Genomic DNA, 19,519 nt, shown 5'->3' with positions numbered 1-19,519 from the left:
CAGGGCATACATGTACTTAAAGTTCATAAAGCAACGTGGTGCAGATATCTCTCAAGAATTTTTCTAGAGAAAAGAAATGGCAATGCCGTACAAATCGCTTGCTAGGTCCGTAAATTTCAGTGAAATCTTACAATAAAATGTCCGATCCTAGATTGAAATACTATTCTGTGTGACAAACAGGTGCTGAAAAATGTACATTATCAGAAAATAATCCTTAAATGTGTTTTAAAGTTACACCGGATCAATTAAATCCAAAGCATGCACTGCTGGTGAACTGTGATCAAAATGTCAATTTCCTACAATGACCAATACAATACATTGTGTACATTACGTCTCTATACATGTTGTCTGTTCAACATCCCCACCAAAAAAGAAATAAAAAGACTAAGTTTTCGTTATTATTAATCCGCGTCACGTGATGTCTCCTCAATCTGGCGCGCGCTGGACCTGAAATAAAATAAAAACTTTCCGAACTAAACATGAAATTTTCCCCGGAATAATATAGACCCCTTACAGAAACAAACAAACAAACAAACAAACAAACACACACACACATAACAAACAATCATGTTTCAAAGGGGGGAAAGACCGTTTACAATTGCTTTTTAAAAGCAATTGATTTATATTTCAGATTGAATTTGTTTGCACTTGAGGTAAAGTTGATGTGCAACTTAAGTAGACAAAACCTTTCGAATGTTTTGATTGTAATAAACACTAATTTCCCTTTGCTTTTAGTTTATGAGAACGTAGTTGGTGTGACCCTGAAGTGTAATTGATTTGTAGTCGAGTAGAAAAAGACTGTCAAATTTGTTGTTGAGAATAGACAGTCCTTTTTCATGAGGTTCAAATGTATGAAGATTGAATTGGTCTGAACTTAAGGTACAAATGATGTATACATCAAGTAGACAAGGCTTGTCGAAAGTTTTGATGGCAATATACATTAATATACATTATAGTTCAATGCATGTAGATTAAATTGGTCTATACTTGAGGTATAGTTGATGTGTACCTTAAATATACATATCCTAGATATTGACTGAGGTCACCTCTGGTATGATATTCTGATCACTTTACTTTTTTATATGATTTGTTTGCCTCTGACTTTGATTCCATTTGTTCTCTATAGCCATATATTGACTATCTGTTTACCTCTGCTCACTATAATAAGACATATGTTGACCTTGGGTACCAAGGCGCACCTACCATGTAACCATAAATTGTGTATTTTGTTACCTCTTTTCAACTTACAAGGATATTACACATCTATTTTACTTTAGTTATATCTGGTCACTTGTACATATATCGACTATGTTTACCTATAATTGACGCCTAACTATGACGTGTTGGTCGCATTCTACCGATATTCAATATGGTTACCTCTTGTCACCTTACATATATATTTACTTGGGTTACCTGTGGTCATATTGCACATCTATTGACTATGGTTACCTCTTGTCACCTTACAGATATACTTTCTTGGGTAACCTGTGGTCACATTGCACATCTATTGACTGCATTACAATGATGTTCTGGTCACATTAAACAGACATTCAATTGGTTACCTCTGGTAACCATACAAATATATTGATGTTAGTTACTCCTCGTCATCTTACACATATATTCATTTTGGTTACCTTTGTCACCTTGCATTGATATTGACTATGCCCCCTGGTCATCTTACAATGGTGTTTTAGATATTGTTAGACGTGATAACTAGTTTAACCTCTGGTCACCTTACTTTCCGATGTTAACTTAAGTTACCCAAATATCATCTATCACAGATATTGATTTCTTTAATTCAGATCACCATACACAGATATTGACTGTGGTTACCTCTAGTCACTATATAATGATGTTCTGTTCACTTAACACTTTTATCTCATTTGGTTACCTCTGGTCTCTATACACTGATTATGAATTTATTACATCTTCTTGATTGACACAAATATTGAATTTGGGTAGTTCTCGACACCTAGCACATATTTGGTTCTCTTTGTTGGCTTTATACAAATGTTTACTTTGGTTCCCATTGTTCTCTTAACATATATTGACTTTGGTTACCACTGTTAACAATAATTACACATATGTTGACTTTGGATACCGATGCTCACCTAACATAAATTGTGTATTTTGTTACTTCATGCTAGGAAATACAAGCACGGGAATGTGTTCCCTTACACAGAAATTGATTGTTGATACCTCTAAATACCTTACATTGATGTTCTGGTCACCAGATCCTTATATTTAATTTAGTAACCTCTGGTCAACTTTCAACGATGCTCTGGTCACGTTACACAATAAATCAATTTGGTAACCTCTGGTATCCTTACACATGTAGTGACGTTGGATACCTCTTGTCATCTTACACAGATAATTACTTTGGTTACCTCTTGTCATTTTGCACTGATTTTGACTATCTTCCCCCTTGCCATCTTGAACAATGCTGTTCTAATTATTTTTAAACAGATATAATTGGGGTAACCTCGGTTTACCTTAAGTTTCTCAATATTACCTACCGCATATATTGATTTCTTAACCTCTGATTGCCTTACATAGATATTAAGTATCATTACCTCTGGTCACCGTATAATGATGTTCTGTTCACTTTACCCTTTTACACATATACATGTTCACTTTAGTTCCCTTTGTTCTCTATAGACAGACATTGACTTTGGTTACCTGTGTTTATCATTGTTACACATGTGTTGATTTATGGTACGCATGGGATACGCATGATCACCTAACATAAATTGTGTATTTTGTAACATCTGTTCAACTACGATATTCCCGCGCTTGTATTTCCTATCATGATGTTTTTATGCCCCACCGACGATAGTAGACGGGCATTATGCTTTCTAGTCTGTGCGTCCGTTCGTTCGTACTTCCGTTCGTTCGTCCCGCTTCAGGTTAAAGTTTTTGGTCAAGGTAGTTTTTGATAAAGTTGAAGTCAAATCAACTTGAAACTCAGTACACATGTGGCCTATGACATGATCTTTCTAATTTGTATGCCAAATAAGTGTTTGACCCCAATTTCATGGTTCACTGAACATAGAAAATGATAGTGCAAATTTCATGTTAAAGTTTTTGGTCGTTGTAGTTCTTGATGAAGTTGAAGTCCAATCAACTTGAAACTAAGTATACATGTTCCCTATTATATGTTTCTAATTTATATGCAAAATTTGAGTTTTTACTCCAATTTTAGCCATGGCATTGGCAATTTATTTTCAATTTACGAATTTGACTGTCCCTCTGCTATCTTTCGCCCCTCTTCTAAATCAGATATTTAATTAGGTTACCTTTTGTTATCTGGTCACCTTGCAAGGATATTGACTATGTTAACCTCTGATTGTCTGACACATATTTTTGACTTTATTTATCTCTGGTCACTTGTACAAATGTGGACTATGTTTACTTCTGGTCTTATAATTAACCAAGGCATTTGCAATTAACATAAACATGCTCCGCTCAGTCCATAGGGTAAAAAAGATCTGTGGTATGGTCAATATTGGCATCCACTTAGGGGGTAGGGGGTTGATTAGAACTGTGTTGGCCTACGTTCACATACTTACAAATGTTCTGGTCACATTACACATATATTTACTTTGGTTACATCTGGTCACCTTGCAGTGATAATGACTATGATTAGATAACCTTACAATGACTTTCTGGTAACATTAAATAGATACTTAATTTGGTTACCTCTTGTTTTTATTGCAAAGATAGTGACTATGTTTATCTAACACAGATATTGAATAAGGTTACCTCTGGTCACTGTATAATATTGTTATGTTCAATTTACACTTTTATCTTATTTGGTTTGCTCTGGAAACTTTACACATATTACGACTTTGATAACATCTTCTCATTTGACACACAAAATGAATTGGTTACTTCTGTTTACCTAGCATATATTTGGTTTCTTTGTTCTCTTTACAGAAGTGTTGACTTAAGTTCCCTTTGTTCTCTGTAGACAGATATTGGCAATGGTTACCTCTGTTCACCATAATTGCGCATATTTTGACTTTAGGTACCCATGCTCACCTAACATAAATTGACCTTTTTTACCTCTGGTCTCCTTGCAAGGATGGTGACTATATTAACCTTTGATCATCATACATAAGGCCGTTAGTTTTCTCGTTTGAAATGTTTTACATTGTCTTATAGGGGCCTATTATAGCTGACTATGCGGTATGGGCTTTGCTCATTGTTGAAGGCCGGACGGTGACCTATAGTTGTTAATGTCTGTGTCATTTTGGTCTTTTGTGGATAGTTGTCTCATGGCAATCATACCACATCTTCTTTTTTATATTACACATCTATTAACTATGACTACGGTTACCTCTGTTCATCTTTAACAAATATTCACCTAGAATATCTCTTGTTACCTTGTAATGATATTGACTATGTTTCCCAGTGATCTTCTTACAAAAATGCTCTGGTCACCTCATTTAAATATGCCAACTTTATATACCCAATATCACCTAGCACATATATTGATTTTTTTTACCTCTGATTACCTCATGCAGATATTGTCATGGTTATCTCTGGTCGACGGATAATTTTTATCTTTTCACTCTACACTTGCAAGGCCGTTATTAACTCTGTTTATCTCTGATCATCTTACACATATATTAGACTTTAATTTCTCTGATCACTTGTACATATGAATTATGGAATTTGTTTACCTATGGTCGCCTTACAATAACTTTTTGGACACAGTACACAGATATTAAATTAGTCCGTTCTGTTCACCTTACACATATATTTACTTTGGTTACCTCTGGTTACATTGCATGATTATCCCTGGTCACTTTACAATGATTTTCTGGTCACATTTAACAGATATTTAATTTGTATGGTAACCATACACAAATATTGACGTTGGTTACCTCTGGTCATCTTGCAAAGATATTCCCTTTGACTATCTCTTGTCATCTTGTACTGATATTGACTATGTTTCCCCATTGATATCTTACAATGTTGTTCTAATTATTTATAGACCGATATAACGGGTAATTTCTGGTCACCATACTTACCAGTGGTAACTTAAAAGTTACCCAATATCAATTATCACAAGAAATGTAGAATAAACACGATTAAATTATAATCCTTGTACCTTTCATAACTATTTACACCACTGGGTCGATGCCACTGATGGTGGACGTTTCTTCCCCAAGGGTATCACCAGCCCAGTTCAGCACTTCGGAGTTGACATAAATGTCATTTATATGGTCATTTTTATGAATTTCCTGTAACAAATCATTGAATTGTTTGGAAAATATTTTCTTATATCAGGTATAGATTACCTTAACCGTATTTGGCAAACTTTTTTTATTTGAGCGTCACTGATGAGAATTATGTAGACGAAACACACGTCTGGCGTATTAAATTATATTCCTAGTACCTTTGATAACTATTTAATTGTATAAATATCATGCTTGTACCTCGGTGCATAACTTTTTTTTTACCAAAACCTATGCACACAATAGCCATTCTTCAGTTCCTTTTAGGGTGATTTGTAGTGCATCCACCAGTTTTATGTCATGATTGAATACCTCATATCCTTGTTTCTTTTCTGTTATATTCTCATATTTGATGATAGGTATAATCTGTCAATTTCAGAATACTGATGACGTCATTTGAACATAACATCTTTTTTTTCGGTATCAATTTGTACTTTAAATAACAGGAAAGCGGTTCAGGCTCTTGAGAGTCTCTTTTTAGTGTATCCCCTCTTTGTTAAACCGTGGTTTTGTGGAGCCTGCAACTTTTTTTCACAGAATGTTCGACATAGGGATAGTGATCCGGCGGCGGCGGCGTTAGCTCACTTCTTAATAGCTTAACATTTAAGCATGTGGAATACCTGGATGCTTCATACTTTGTATATAGATGCCTCATGTTACGAAGTTTCTTTCAGTTTTATGGTTCATTGACTACTTGATAAAACAGTTGTATTTTTTTGTAATTTTAATTTCACTCTTATTATAAGTAATAGGATAACTATTTTTGGGGATATGTTTGTACCTTGCAAGGTCCTCATGTCTGTCAGACAGTTTTAACTTGACCTTAACCTCATTTCACGGATTAGTGAACAAGGTTAAGTTTTGGTGGTCATTTCCATATCTCAGATACTATATAAGCAATAGCTCTAGTATATTCAGTGTATGTATGGACTGTAAGGTGTACATGTCCAACTGACATGTGTCATCTGACCTTGACCTCATTTTCATGGTTCAGTGGTCAAAGTTAAGTTTTTGAATTTTGATCTTTTTTCAAATACTTATTTTTACTATAAGCAATCGGTATATGGAAATATTTTAAGATCTATGTCTGTAGCGCAGGTTTTATTTAACCTTGACTGCATTTGTACGGCTCATTGCTCAGTGTTAAATTTTTGTGTTTTGGTCTGTTTTACTAAAATTATAGGCAATAGGTCATAAATATTTGTTGTATGGAAGAATTGTTCGCTGTACATGTCTGCCTGGTATGGTTCATCTAACCTCGATCTCATTTTCATTGTTCATTGGTCAATGTTTAGTTTGCTTGGTTAATGTTAAGTTTATGTGACAGTTGTAATAAAGCTTTATATTGAGGACTATAAACATAATATCAATGATAAGTAAAAAAGGCGAGACATTTTAGTGAGTGCACTCTTGTTATTCCTTTGTACGGATTGTGTGTCACTGCAAGCAGAGTACCACTCACTGGGCTTTATTTCACAATTTGTGTCTATTAACATCTGTTATCTCATCCTCAAAATGTTTAGATAATTTCTGTATTTCAAACAAGTCTCTCATAAATCTGTATTAGTGTAAACATCCTTACCACATGATAGTAGATGATGTTTGATTAGGTGTAACATTTGTCACAAATCTGTATTAGTGTAAACATTCTTACCACATGAAAGTAGATAATGTTTGATTAGGTGTAAAATTTGATCTTTATATTTTATCAAAAATCTGTGAACCCCCTTGTAGATAATGGCTCTAGGAACAAGATATAATAATATCCAAACTATGGGGGTATCCACAAAAAAAGCTTACTTCAATTAAAAGTGGAAATTTCTTGTAAAATTTTGTAGACAGAGTTTACATATTTTTCATTTATTTTTGCTTTGTTTTAATACATATACATCATACAATCCAATTGGTGAATACTCTTGTATTGCCTTATGTGTACTGATGTGATGAGTACAAATTTTAAATCTGAACAAAGTGATATGTTCTTGCCTTTTAATGATCTCCTGTATGACATTTGCAACTGATTGGAAGGTACATCAGTCAGGAATCTGATAAAATATGTATAATTCATTTAATAATCTAGATTGATAAGTTGTACGCTAAACCCGGGGTGTATCCTCAATATACCCATCAATGACGCTCGAAGCAAAACAAAGAACGAAGGTAAATTCAAAATTTGTAGACAATGAAAGTTTGACAAACAATTTATGCGTAGGCTATGCGTAATTTAATCAGGACAATGATAGTATCTGTGTTAAATGTAAACTCACAAAAAATACAGAACTTGGAAACGAAAGGCCCTTATCAAATGGAAAAATCAAAAACGCAAACATATCAATGATGTTTATATGACCAAAATTGTCAAATAACCCGTTAAGGAGTTATTGCCCTTTAAGGACAATTTGGAATTTTGGATCCTTAATGGTCTTCAACCTTGTACTAGTTTGGCTTTATTAATAATTTGATATGAGCGTCACTGATGAGTCTTATGTAGACGAAACGCGCGTCTGGCGTACTAAATTATAATCCTGGTACCTTTGATAACTATTTAGACAATGATTTTTATGATTTTTAACTTTAAAAATCTTTTAAAATGAACATAGTATAGATTTTGTATTTTATTTCTTTGTACGTCAAGAAATATAGACACTATGGCTAAAATGGAACATATTGGTAAAATCATTTGGTTGCTTTTGAAGAAAAGATGACAGATACAATGAACATTTAAATTGCACATTTAAGCCGCTTATTAATATATTAAAAAGCAAAACTAAGCATTGATGAAAGATTTAAGCAAAAAATACCAAACCTAACAAGTGAACGATTTAGGCTCTTGGGAGCCTTTTGTTTAAGAATAAATATGTTGTATTAAATTTGCGTTGAAGATGGAGCGTTTTCGTGTTTTAAGTTAATACGGATAGACATTAATCATACATATTCCTTTCACTTGTAACCTCTCCTTAAACATATGCTGATGTTTGATGATGTCTCTTGACAAACTAAGGGGGAACATTTGAAATAGTATCTAAATCCTTGAAGGTGTCATACAAAAAAGCGGTTTGTTGTAATAACTGTGTGTCCTGTTTCTGTAAAATAACCACGAACATATTATTTATTGTTGATGTCTTGTGCAAGGAAACAAACTTAAACTGATTGAAGGAAAAATAATTAAAAACTGGGTCATATTAAGTTTATTTCTGTAAAAACAAACAATGAAATTTTCCCATAGGGACTAAATTTACGGATAACACTGGCTCGGTTTACTATGAAGTTTCGAAAAAAATGGGTCTGATGAAGGTTTTCATTAAAAGCATTTCCGACACAAGAAATATATATAGTTGATACATTTATTACCAAATTCTATCCTGAACATAGATTTAGTGTTTTCTATAATTTCTACTGCAAATAAACAGTAGTGGTATTTGACACCATGTTTGTTTATGTATAAATTATTGATTAAAGACAACCGTAATGCACATTTTACCTTCGTTAATGAATGGATCAAAAGTTGTGGGTTGTCTTTGTTTCAACAATTGCGTTTTGAATATATATGTATATATATATACAACTCGTCTAAACATCAACTCAACAATGTTAGATCTGTAAATTTGCTTTCGCAAATTTTTGGTTCTTCCCTCGCCGGGATTCGAACCCATGCTACTGTGATATCGTGACACCAAATCGCCTGCACTGCAGCCGTCCCGCTAGACCACACGACCACCTGGGCTCTCAGAGCTACAGCCCAGGTGGTCGTGTGGTCTAGCGAATTTAAGTATCGATGCAATTTTTGGTACATTACTCCTCGTGATAGGGTGTTTTCAATAACATGTGTTTTTTTTATTATTATTATATATACTTTTAATAAAAAAAACACATGTTATTGAAAACACCCTATCACGAGGAGTAATGTACCAAAAATTGCATCGATACTTAAATTCATATCCTTGTAAATCAAATTCCCTTATTTTTTCAAATATTTAGAACAATTTGACATAAGGTCTTGCTTACTGTCAATTTTTGTGAAACATTGCGCGCGTCTGGCGCAAATATTAAATTTCATTCCTGGTATCTATGACGAGTTTATTGATGCATTTAGAATATCAAATTTGCTCCTTTTTAAAGGATGACATTTTGTGGAAGTCGCATGGATACGTTTTGTATGTTTTTTTCGGTGATTACAGCTGAATTGTGTGTATCCGGTGCAATTTGGGTACTATAACGTAAAATACTAGGGAGTCATCTTCACTGTGAAAGAACTTTCTGGCGATTATTTTACAGTCTAAGGTATTTCAAAAAGTCGTATTGACTGTTATTTCAAATTCCTAATTATTGATGTATTGATTAATTGTTCATGTTTTTACGCCTACTTCAAACCTGGTACCTATATCGCAGCGCTAGCTTTTTTGGAGGAGGCTTGAGTGCCCAAAACTACCACCGTCCTTTGGTAAATATTGAGCTAAACATTGTCTAACATCTATTATATAAAATAGAAACAAATATGTAACTCGTTCTTCAATTTACAATTTATAATGAACACACGGTTTTTGTTATCAGTAATAACCCATCATCATTACATATACCCCATTGACTTACAACTACTGAAAAACGAAATATTACATCACTTCCGAATAATACAAACATTTTTTTTTTGAGATACCACCGTTGTCAACTATATTTTAACCGCTAATTCTTTGAGCCTAAAATCCATTTATTTTAAAATTGCATACAAATACATTTTAAACTGATCGACCTCGAATCACTATTACTGATATCAATGTTAATTTTGATAGCAATGTCTATATAAGACTTTGTTATAACAAGTTTATAAAATTCATACCATCATTCATAAAAACAACACATCACTTTTCTGCACTCTAATTATTTTTATAAAAGGTTTATTAATGACTTTTTATGATCATGATGATACTTCTGAAGATAATTTATAACTACAAATAACACACAAATAATGATAGGATTATCCTTTCCAAAGGTGAACTATCATTTAAAAAATCATATAAAGGGTCCGCAACTTGTTATTTAATATATTTCTACAGTACATTTGCGTTCCGTTACATTTTTAATCAATGGAAAAGGATTCCCGCCTTCGTGATATAATAGCCTGATTCGCAAAGGTGATAAATGTACCAAATAACTTTGAATAAATGTTTACATCTGAATTTTACCGGGGTGAAAGGGTTATTTTCGAGACAATTACACAGTAGTTAAACTAATTTGAACTATGATTCCATTGAACACAAAACGTATTTCCGTCTGTAATTTCCACTTAATTACCAGATAGTAATTTGAAATAAACGATATTTTATTTTTAGCCACAAATATCCATTAGCGAGAGAGTCGTCATGAAGCTCAATCGAAATCACTTCATGTAACGTACTAAACAAATTAACATATCTATCGGTGATTTGTGCATTTGCCTTTGATGTGTACTCTCTGATAATGTCAATATCAGTGGACTGGTCGTAATATAAAAATTATTTGGTCAGTACGCAATTGACATGAACGATTGCACGGATCTAAATAACTTTGATATACAAATTTGCTTTTGATATTTTTCGCACGTTTTTTGTTGGTGAATGAAACACTTTTCATTGTTTGGACGTTTAGAAATAGCCTTTTTGACCGATTGGTGTGAAGTTAAAAATTGAACAGAAAATGTTTGAAAACCCGGATAAACTTATAAAAAGTTTGGGTTATCTTCACAATTATTGATAGGTATTGTTGCTAGGGTAAACATATGTAAATTAAGGGTCTGTAATACAAAGTTTACCATCGAAACAGGAAGATGGAGAAATGTACCACGAAATGAGAGGATTTGTCCACTTTGTAAAGCTGGTCTTGGAGATGTATACCACTATATATGTAAATGTACCAACTATGAAGTTAAGGATTTAAGGGGGAAGTTCATACATCCATATTATTTAAAATATCCAAATGAAAAAAAAGTACTTGGCATGCTTAAATATAGTAATAGTAATGTGCTGTCTAAGCTGTCAATTTTTATTCAAAAGGTAGAAAAGATGCTTGTCTAATTTAAAACTGTAATAAACACAAACTTATTTTTGAAGATGTATAATTTAAAAATGTATTATGTTTGTATGATGAACTATGTTGTAATTAATATTGTGTATATAAATATATCAGCCCTTATCATGGTTCCGATTCATTGACGATATTGATTTCAAATGGATAGATTCACAACAACATCTCAATGAATTTCTAGAACAATGTAACTCTTTCCACCATTCCATAAAATTTACATATGAATCATCTATGGAGAAAATTAACTTCCTCGATACTACGAGTTACATCAAGAACGGAACCATTATAACGGACCTTCATTTCAAACGAACGGACAAACATCAATTCCTTTCTCCTAAAAGTTGCCATCCTAAACACTGCTCCCGTGGTATCCCATTCAGCCAGGCATTGCAAATCAAGACAATATGCTCTACTGAAAATACGAAAAATTCTAGACTTGGACAACTTCGTAAACATCTAGTTGTTCAAGGATACAATAACAACATAATTGATAGCGCTTTCGAAAGAGCAAACAGAACTAGTCGCCAAGAACTTGTTGAGTACAAAAATAAGAATAAAGCAGCTAAAAGAACACCCCTTGTACTCACTTACCATCCTGATTTTAAAAATGTGTCATCCATTGTTCAGAAGCATTGGAAAATTATAGAAAATCAATTTAAATCTAAAAAAAAAATTTTCATCACCACCAGTCATGGCCTTCAGAAGACCTAAAAACATCCGTGACAAATTAGTGACATATGTATTAGCAAAGCAGCCTAATCCCAATCCATCGCCCGGTTGCTACAAACAATTTGGTCGAAGGAATTGTTTGTGTTGTAAATCTGCCAATACAAGCAGTTCTTTCATCAGCTCCATAACTAAACAAAATTATACCATCTACTCTTATTCCAACTGTTAAACGGAAAACTCAATTTATATATTAACATGTGACACTTGTGGCATTCAGTATGTGGGAGAAACAATGGACAAATTTAATATTCGGCTCAATAACCATCGTTCATCGTACAAAACCAACAAAAACTGTCCTCTCACAAGACATCTTAGTTCAACGAAACATCCTTTTCCAAATTATAGAAGTCAACACCGAGTGGGACACCACGGCGAGGAGAAGAGAAAACTTTTGGATCCACCAACTCCACACTTTAGAACCTGATGGTCTTAACGAAAAAGACGAAAAAAGATACAGGAAAGATAAAGAATAATTTAAAACAAAGCATCGTCCTTTTTATCTCGTAATATTGGCCAATGGAAGTTGCTAACTTCAACTACCAATTATGTATTTTCAAGGTAGCTAGGTCCAAGTGCAACATATACATTGAGCTGCAAAATTTTCTTATTTTCAAAGCAGCTAAATTCAATTGCTCATATACATTGAGCTGCAAAATTTTCTTATTTTCAAGGCTGCTAAGTGCAACACATACATTGAGCTGCAAACGTTTCTTATCATCTTTATCCGAGTTCACCAGGATAGATGCACGCTTGATAACGCTAGTTGGTCTAGCGAAATATTGCGTTTATTTTCATCATTTTGTTAATTTTTTAAACATTTTTATATTTACATACTAAATAGAATGTTAAAATTACATTGTTAGGCTCGGTAAATTACAAATCGGGTGAAAGCGAAGCTCGAATCCGAATATGGAATTTACTGACTCCATTTATATCGAATTAGGTCACTAGCACAGTATGTGACGCATTTATCTTACCGACTATCTTAACATGTGATATTAAGACTTGTGGTCTATAAAAGTGATCAAGTCTTCAATACTGTTAGTATTATGAACCAACTGCCATAGGTCTATTTAAAAACAAGAGCCAACATTAAAAACTTGTTAGCTTTAAATGTGTTGTATGGAATTAGTTCCAATCGTTCATTATCGTTTTAAGATTTTTTTCTCACCGCCGTGTTGTTTGTATAAAGGGACACAACTCCACTACTAACATAATATGGATTATACACTGTCTCCACGTGGTTGCTCTTAACCAATCCTTTTCTTAGAAATGTATAGGAGGTAAGATAAAATTAAATCTCATGTATTACTGACATGCTAGATACACAATCGTAACATATCAAATTTACGTGACCTTTTTTAACAGTTAAAATATTAAGTTTTATTTCATTTACATTTAAAATTAGGTAGACCCTATGCGTACAGTCTGACCGTATACGCATTTTGAAAAAAAGTACGGATAGATCCAAACAAATACTCATATGGTCTGGAACATAAATACTATTAAAATATCTTAATACGTACTGTTATCATCCGTCAGTGGCATTATTTAATTTGTGTACTTTCTGGGATTGTAGTGTTGATGGTTTACTTTTATCTTTTTTTAATTCCATTTTGCAACTCAGAAATTGAATAAAGATTCTCGGCCGTTGTGTTTCCTAATCATAATTAATATAATTGTAGTTTGTTTTAAGTGTATATATACGACAGTTCCTAGCTATTTACTAAGTTAACGATTTAAAGTAGCTTCTGTTTTGCTTAGTAAATTCTTACATACGTTTGCATACAGCCAGTAATGAGTATATATATATTTTGTAAATTTGCCAATCAATTTTCATGGTTGCCACAAAGAAAGCATGAACCTTGTAGATGTCTGTAATTTCATATGATTGTATAATTTTAACATCTGTAAAATTCAATACAAAAGAAATATTTCTCAACTGTCAAGGAGAACACATTTCTCTGATTGAAATCAATCTCTCTCAAGAGAGACATCATTTAAATGAGAATTAAAACAGAGATTTAAATCTATTAATATGTTAATGCCTTTTTAATGCAATTATTACCTTGAGTCTTATGTTTTGTTGAGACCAGATACCAGAGATGAGATTGTTCAATTCATTCACACACATGGAACATGCATATGATGAATAAACCACTCAAGTGTTTTGACAACTATGATCGATTGCTTTAAAATTGAAATTCTTACCGTAATTCTTAATGTTAAATTACAGATTTAATCTCTTCGTCAAATAAATAAACCATCAATTCAAATTCTTAAATCGGCAATCCAACCCATATTATTCGTATTATTCTGCATTAATATACAAAAGGAAAATATGTTTAAATAACAGTAGAGTAAAAGTCGTTTTAGGGATCATTTATTTTGACATATTTCAATAATAGTCCTATAACTTCGATAGCAATTCAACCCAATGTGAGCCTATTTAGGACCAGTTTCCTACATGCAACGACACTTGTTAAATTATATTTTTCGTGAGATATAGGATGTTGGGACGTACGATAGGTAAAATTATAGTACCACCAGGTGGGAGGAGTTCACAAAATATTATAAATATATGGCATGGTAGTCAGAAGAAAAAATACCCCTAAATTTTGTTAAAGTACTCCTACACCCCGCCCCCACCCGTACACTTTTAAAATTACAATGTTGAATTGATTAACATAAGAAAATACCAAGGCAAATAAATGCTGATGCTCGTTATTAACTTGTGAATCATCGCCTTTTCCTATGTACTATTCATTATCACCTTGTGATGTGTCCATACACCGGAGTTAGGCTCATCATGGAACGGTTATTTTAGCGTATACTTGCGTTTTGGCCCTGGGTGTCGAGTGACCAATATGGGTCTATCTTTCAAGTTTGTTTACTGTTTAATGGTCATTATTATTTCTACAATATATTGGATGCAAAACTGCAGATTTATTTTCTTGATATATATTAATGTGATAAAATGTGTATGTAGATGAACTAAACGATCTACTCGTATATATTTAGTTGATTTTAAGAGCAGAGTGTGGCATACACGAATACCTTTACCCAACAAACACGTTCATAGCCTCCAATTCTAGATATTAGCCTTAATCTAGTATACACAATTAATCAGACAGAGAGAGCGAGAGAGACCGTTTAATTTCCCCAAAAACAGTTTTTCATTTTTGCTATCAGTGTAAAAGCACGAGCATTTAAATTCAGGGGGTTATGACTTTTCCTAAACAAATATTCTGATTCCCAATTTGACAAAAAAAGTATTGTGGTCAAGTAGATTAATGCTGTTTTACCGGATCAACCAAATACTCTTTATTGTTATTGTTTAAATGTAATACGTGCTTCCTTTACGTTCGTTCGTACCTTTTAGCAAAATGTAAAAAAAGCTCTATGAAAAGAGTATATTGATATTTGGTCTCAAGATTGAATTGAATTGAGTGTTTAATTCTAAAATACCGGGATGTTTCGATTTTGTGTTTATTGCAAATAATTACGTTTTGTCAGATTAAAACAAATGATTACAATCCAACAGGCGGTTACTTACTAACTACATGACTCCAGTTAACTGTCTCACTGTCAATTGTGTAATACAGTACTTGCAACCTTAGGCGTTACTGTTTGACGTGAACTTGACTGATCGGTGAATGATCGGTGACGGATGTTTGACTGATCGATGACTGATCGGTGATCGGTGACCCATAGGATCCGTCATATAAGTCAAATAACCTATGTGGGAGTTACCGTGACAACGGTCATCGATCGATCAGTAAATCATCTTTTATGCACGGATCGGACGGATACGTATATATTTCAAATTCTTATGTAAACCATACTCAACAGTGTTTACGATCCATGAACGCGGACCTCGACGAAGACACCATAATTTACACGTTAATTTGGTTGCAATAAAAAATAAAAAATAGTATAACAGTTATATTAGATGCTTAATTAAAGCGTTAAATTGTTTCTGTTGATTAATAGTTTTGTATTAAACATTAGAAACATTAGAAACATATACATAATATGTCTCAGTTAACATGAACTTCTACCCACGAAAATGCCGATAATCCGCCATTGAAGTTTTGAACTTTTTATAGTTTAGAAAAGGTCGCTTTTCATAATATTAAAAGAATGTCAGATAAATCATATCTAAATTTCATCCGCATTGTGTAAAACTACCAAAACAAATCTATTTATTTAAAAAACGACACTGTTTCATTTGAAATCAGTTATTTCCAACAACTCGAGATAAATATTCTCATTAGAATTGAGATATAAAAAGAATTAAAATACTTAAACTATTATTTTGTGGAATAAGAATGCAGTTATTTAATATTTTGATAAAAATTATCAACCGCAATATAATTTCAGTACTTTTTGTACATCAGGATTGGTTGTTCTTCATAAATAATGTTTACTTTAGGGAAAAAGATATTAAATTTATGTACGCGTTGCGTAAAATGCAAATTTTCTTCTCATATATGAAAATATTGTAACTTCAATTTCAATCTGTGGCTATAAATTCCTTTTATTGACACATTTTGTATAAAATTTGAATATTTGAAGAAGAAGTGTCTTTTTACTTTTAATTGTGTTGAACCAGAATGCAATCAGTTCTTCATTTGAATGGAAATTATTGACCACAATTTGATTTTTTCACTGTATATAGTTTAAAATTAATGGTTTGTTTATAAAGTTTAAAGAATGTCAGAGAAATCATACAAAATATATTCGCTTTTTTTAAAATGTCCAAAATTGTTTTTTCTTTTTATTGAATATGCTTACGTTAAAGAAAAACATATTTAAGTTTTGTACGCATTGCCTAAAATGCAAATATTTCTTCATTTTACTAAAAATCATTGACCGCCATTGGATTTTTGTACTTTTTATAGATTAGAATAGTTTTTTTTCATGAAATTAAAAGAGTGTCAGAGAAATCATACTAAAATTTTATTCGGGTTGTTTAAAATAACCAAAATTAGTCTTCTTTTAAATAGAAATGATGCTATTTTATTTGAAATCAGTTATTTTTACCATCTTGAGACAAGTCTTCTAATCAGAATTGAGATATAATGAGAATTAAAATACTTAAACTTTCTTTTTTGTGGAATAAGAATGCAGTTATTGATTCATTTTTATACACATTATTAACGGTCATATCATTTCAGTTCTTTTTGTACATCAGAATTGGCTGTTCTTCATAAAATATGCCTACGTTAAGGAAAAAATATTAAATTTTTGTACGGGTTGCCTAAAATGGAAATATTTCTTCATTTTACTAAAAATTATTGACCGCCATTGGATTTTTTGTACTTTTTATAGATAAGAATATTTTTTTTTTCATGAAATTAAAAGAGTGTCAGAGAAATCATACTAAAATTTTATTCGCTTTGTTTAAAATAACCAAAATTAGTCTTCTACTTATTAAAAATGATGCTATTTTAATTGAAATCAGTCATTTTTACCATCTTGAGACAAGTCATCTTATCAGAATTGAGATATACTGAGAATTTAAATGCTTAAACTTTTGTTTTTGTTGCATAAGAATGCATTTATTGATTTATTTTGATACAAATTTTTAACCGTCATATGATTTGAGTACTTTTTGTACATCAAGATTGGCTGTTCTTCTTAAAATATGCATACGTTAAGGAAAAAAATACTTAATTTTTGTATGTGTTGCCTTAAATGCAAATATTTCTTCATTTTACTAAAAATTATTGACCACCATTGGATTTATGTACTTTTTATAGATTAGAATAGTTGTTTTTTTATGAAATTAAGAGTGTCAGATAAATCTTACTTAAATTTTATTTCGTGTTGTTTAAAATATCCAAAGTTAGTCTTCTTTTTATTAAAATTTTATAGGCTTCGATTGTGACAGGAATATATATAGAAAGTCCTTGATTATGATAAGTTTTTTTTAATGAATTTTATGATGATAACAAGGATTTGTATAGCTATGCAAATCCTTGTTCTAACTATACAAATCGTTGCTTTTCCCGAGTATGTTTGGAATATAAAAAAATAAAAATCGCGATGTAGACACCGTTTTAAAACCCGCCGTGTTTGAAAATATATAACCTAAATAAAACAAAAATACCATTCTTTAAAAATAGTATTTATGTTAGGTTTTATCTGTACATTTCTTTTCAATAAAACTTTGCTAAATTATTATTATTAAAGCAAAATGTATCATCATGATCATTGAACGTTCGATTTTCACTAGTCGCCATTTTAATGAAACTAAACGAAACTAAGATTCCGTAATTTGCATTATTTTATCATGTGACGTATTACAGGTCAATCCGTCATCAAGGTCGATCGGTTCTATCAGTCCGATCAGTCAATTTCTTTTACTATAAGTCTGACGGATTGCTGACGTGAGTTTGACGCGAACTTGACTGATCGGTGACTGATCGATGACCGCTGATTGATCGCTGAAATAGTAACGTCTAAGGTTGCAAGTACTGTATCTGGACAGATACAAAATTGAAACCTTAAAGATAGTGGTTTCTCATATACACAATATCATAAAAAAGGGACGAAAGATACCAGAGGGACATAAGTTGCCATTTAAATTTCAGTATAATTTCAAAAATGGACGATGAAATATCAAATAATTATACAAAATTTAATGTTGACATTTTGGATTTATGGCTGTTTCTCCCTACATTTATCAAAATGTGTGACTCTTTACCTTCCAAATTAATGACGTTTTTCCCTTGACTCTTTTTCCGTGAACCTATTTCAACTAGATAATGTATGCCATAACTGTGAAATAGTTTCGATATTTGAACGAACGAAACTTCGTTTAAGTGCATCATAGAAAAGAGAATTACATTATCTTGTTCTTTTTTAATTTACGTTTTTAATGACCACAAGCTTTATCTAACCAATTATAACTAAACTCATTTTATATATCCCATCAATACAGCAGTTCTAGATATTAGACCACCTTCGAATAATGCAAAAGACATTTCGTTTTCAGATATTACAGACGTCAACATTATTTTAACTATCAACCCAAATACATTTCATTCTTTTATTTTCTATATTTTAGTATAGCCTAAATATTGAATTTAAACTGATACACTTCGTCTCACTTTTATTGATATCAATGTTGATTTTTATTATACCAATGTCCATTCATGACTTTGGTATTACAAGTTTAGAAATTGTATACCATAATTTATATACGGTTTTATACAAAAAGAGACAGATGTTGGCAGTGGGATTAATTTGTATAAATTTGACAGTTTGTGATCAGTGATAAAATTTATAAAGCTAACGTGAATGATAATTTTCCTTTAATCATTATGTTTTGCTTACTTAACGTTTAAGTAAAGAAAATCTTTATTGTGTAGCGAAATTTAAATTACCTTTCAATTCACTTTTGACGATAATTTGTAGTTAACGAATAATGGTAAGTTTGTTTCATTTATTCTGTTTGGCTAAATAGACGTTCTAATAAAGAA

This window comes from Mytilus trossulus, unplaced genomic scaffold, assembly GCF_036588685.1.
Source record: "Mytilus trossulus isolate FHL-02 unplaced genomic scaffold, PNRI_Mtr1.1.1.hap1 h1tg000110l__unscaffolded, whole genome shotgun sequence".
In the NCBI taxonomy this organism is placed as follows: domain Eukaryota; kingdom Metazoa; phylum Mollusca; class Bivalvia; order Mytilida; family Mytilidae; genus Mytilus; species Mytilus trossulus.
Note: the sequence above shows the minus strand (reverse complement) of the source record.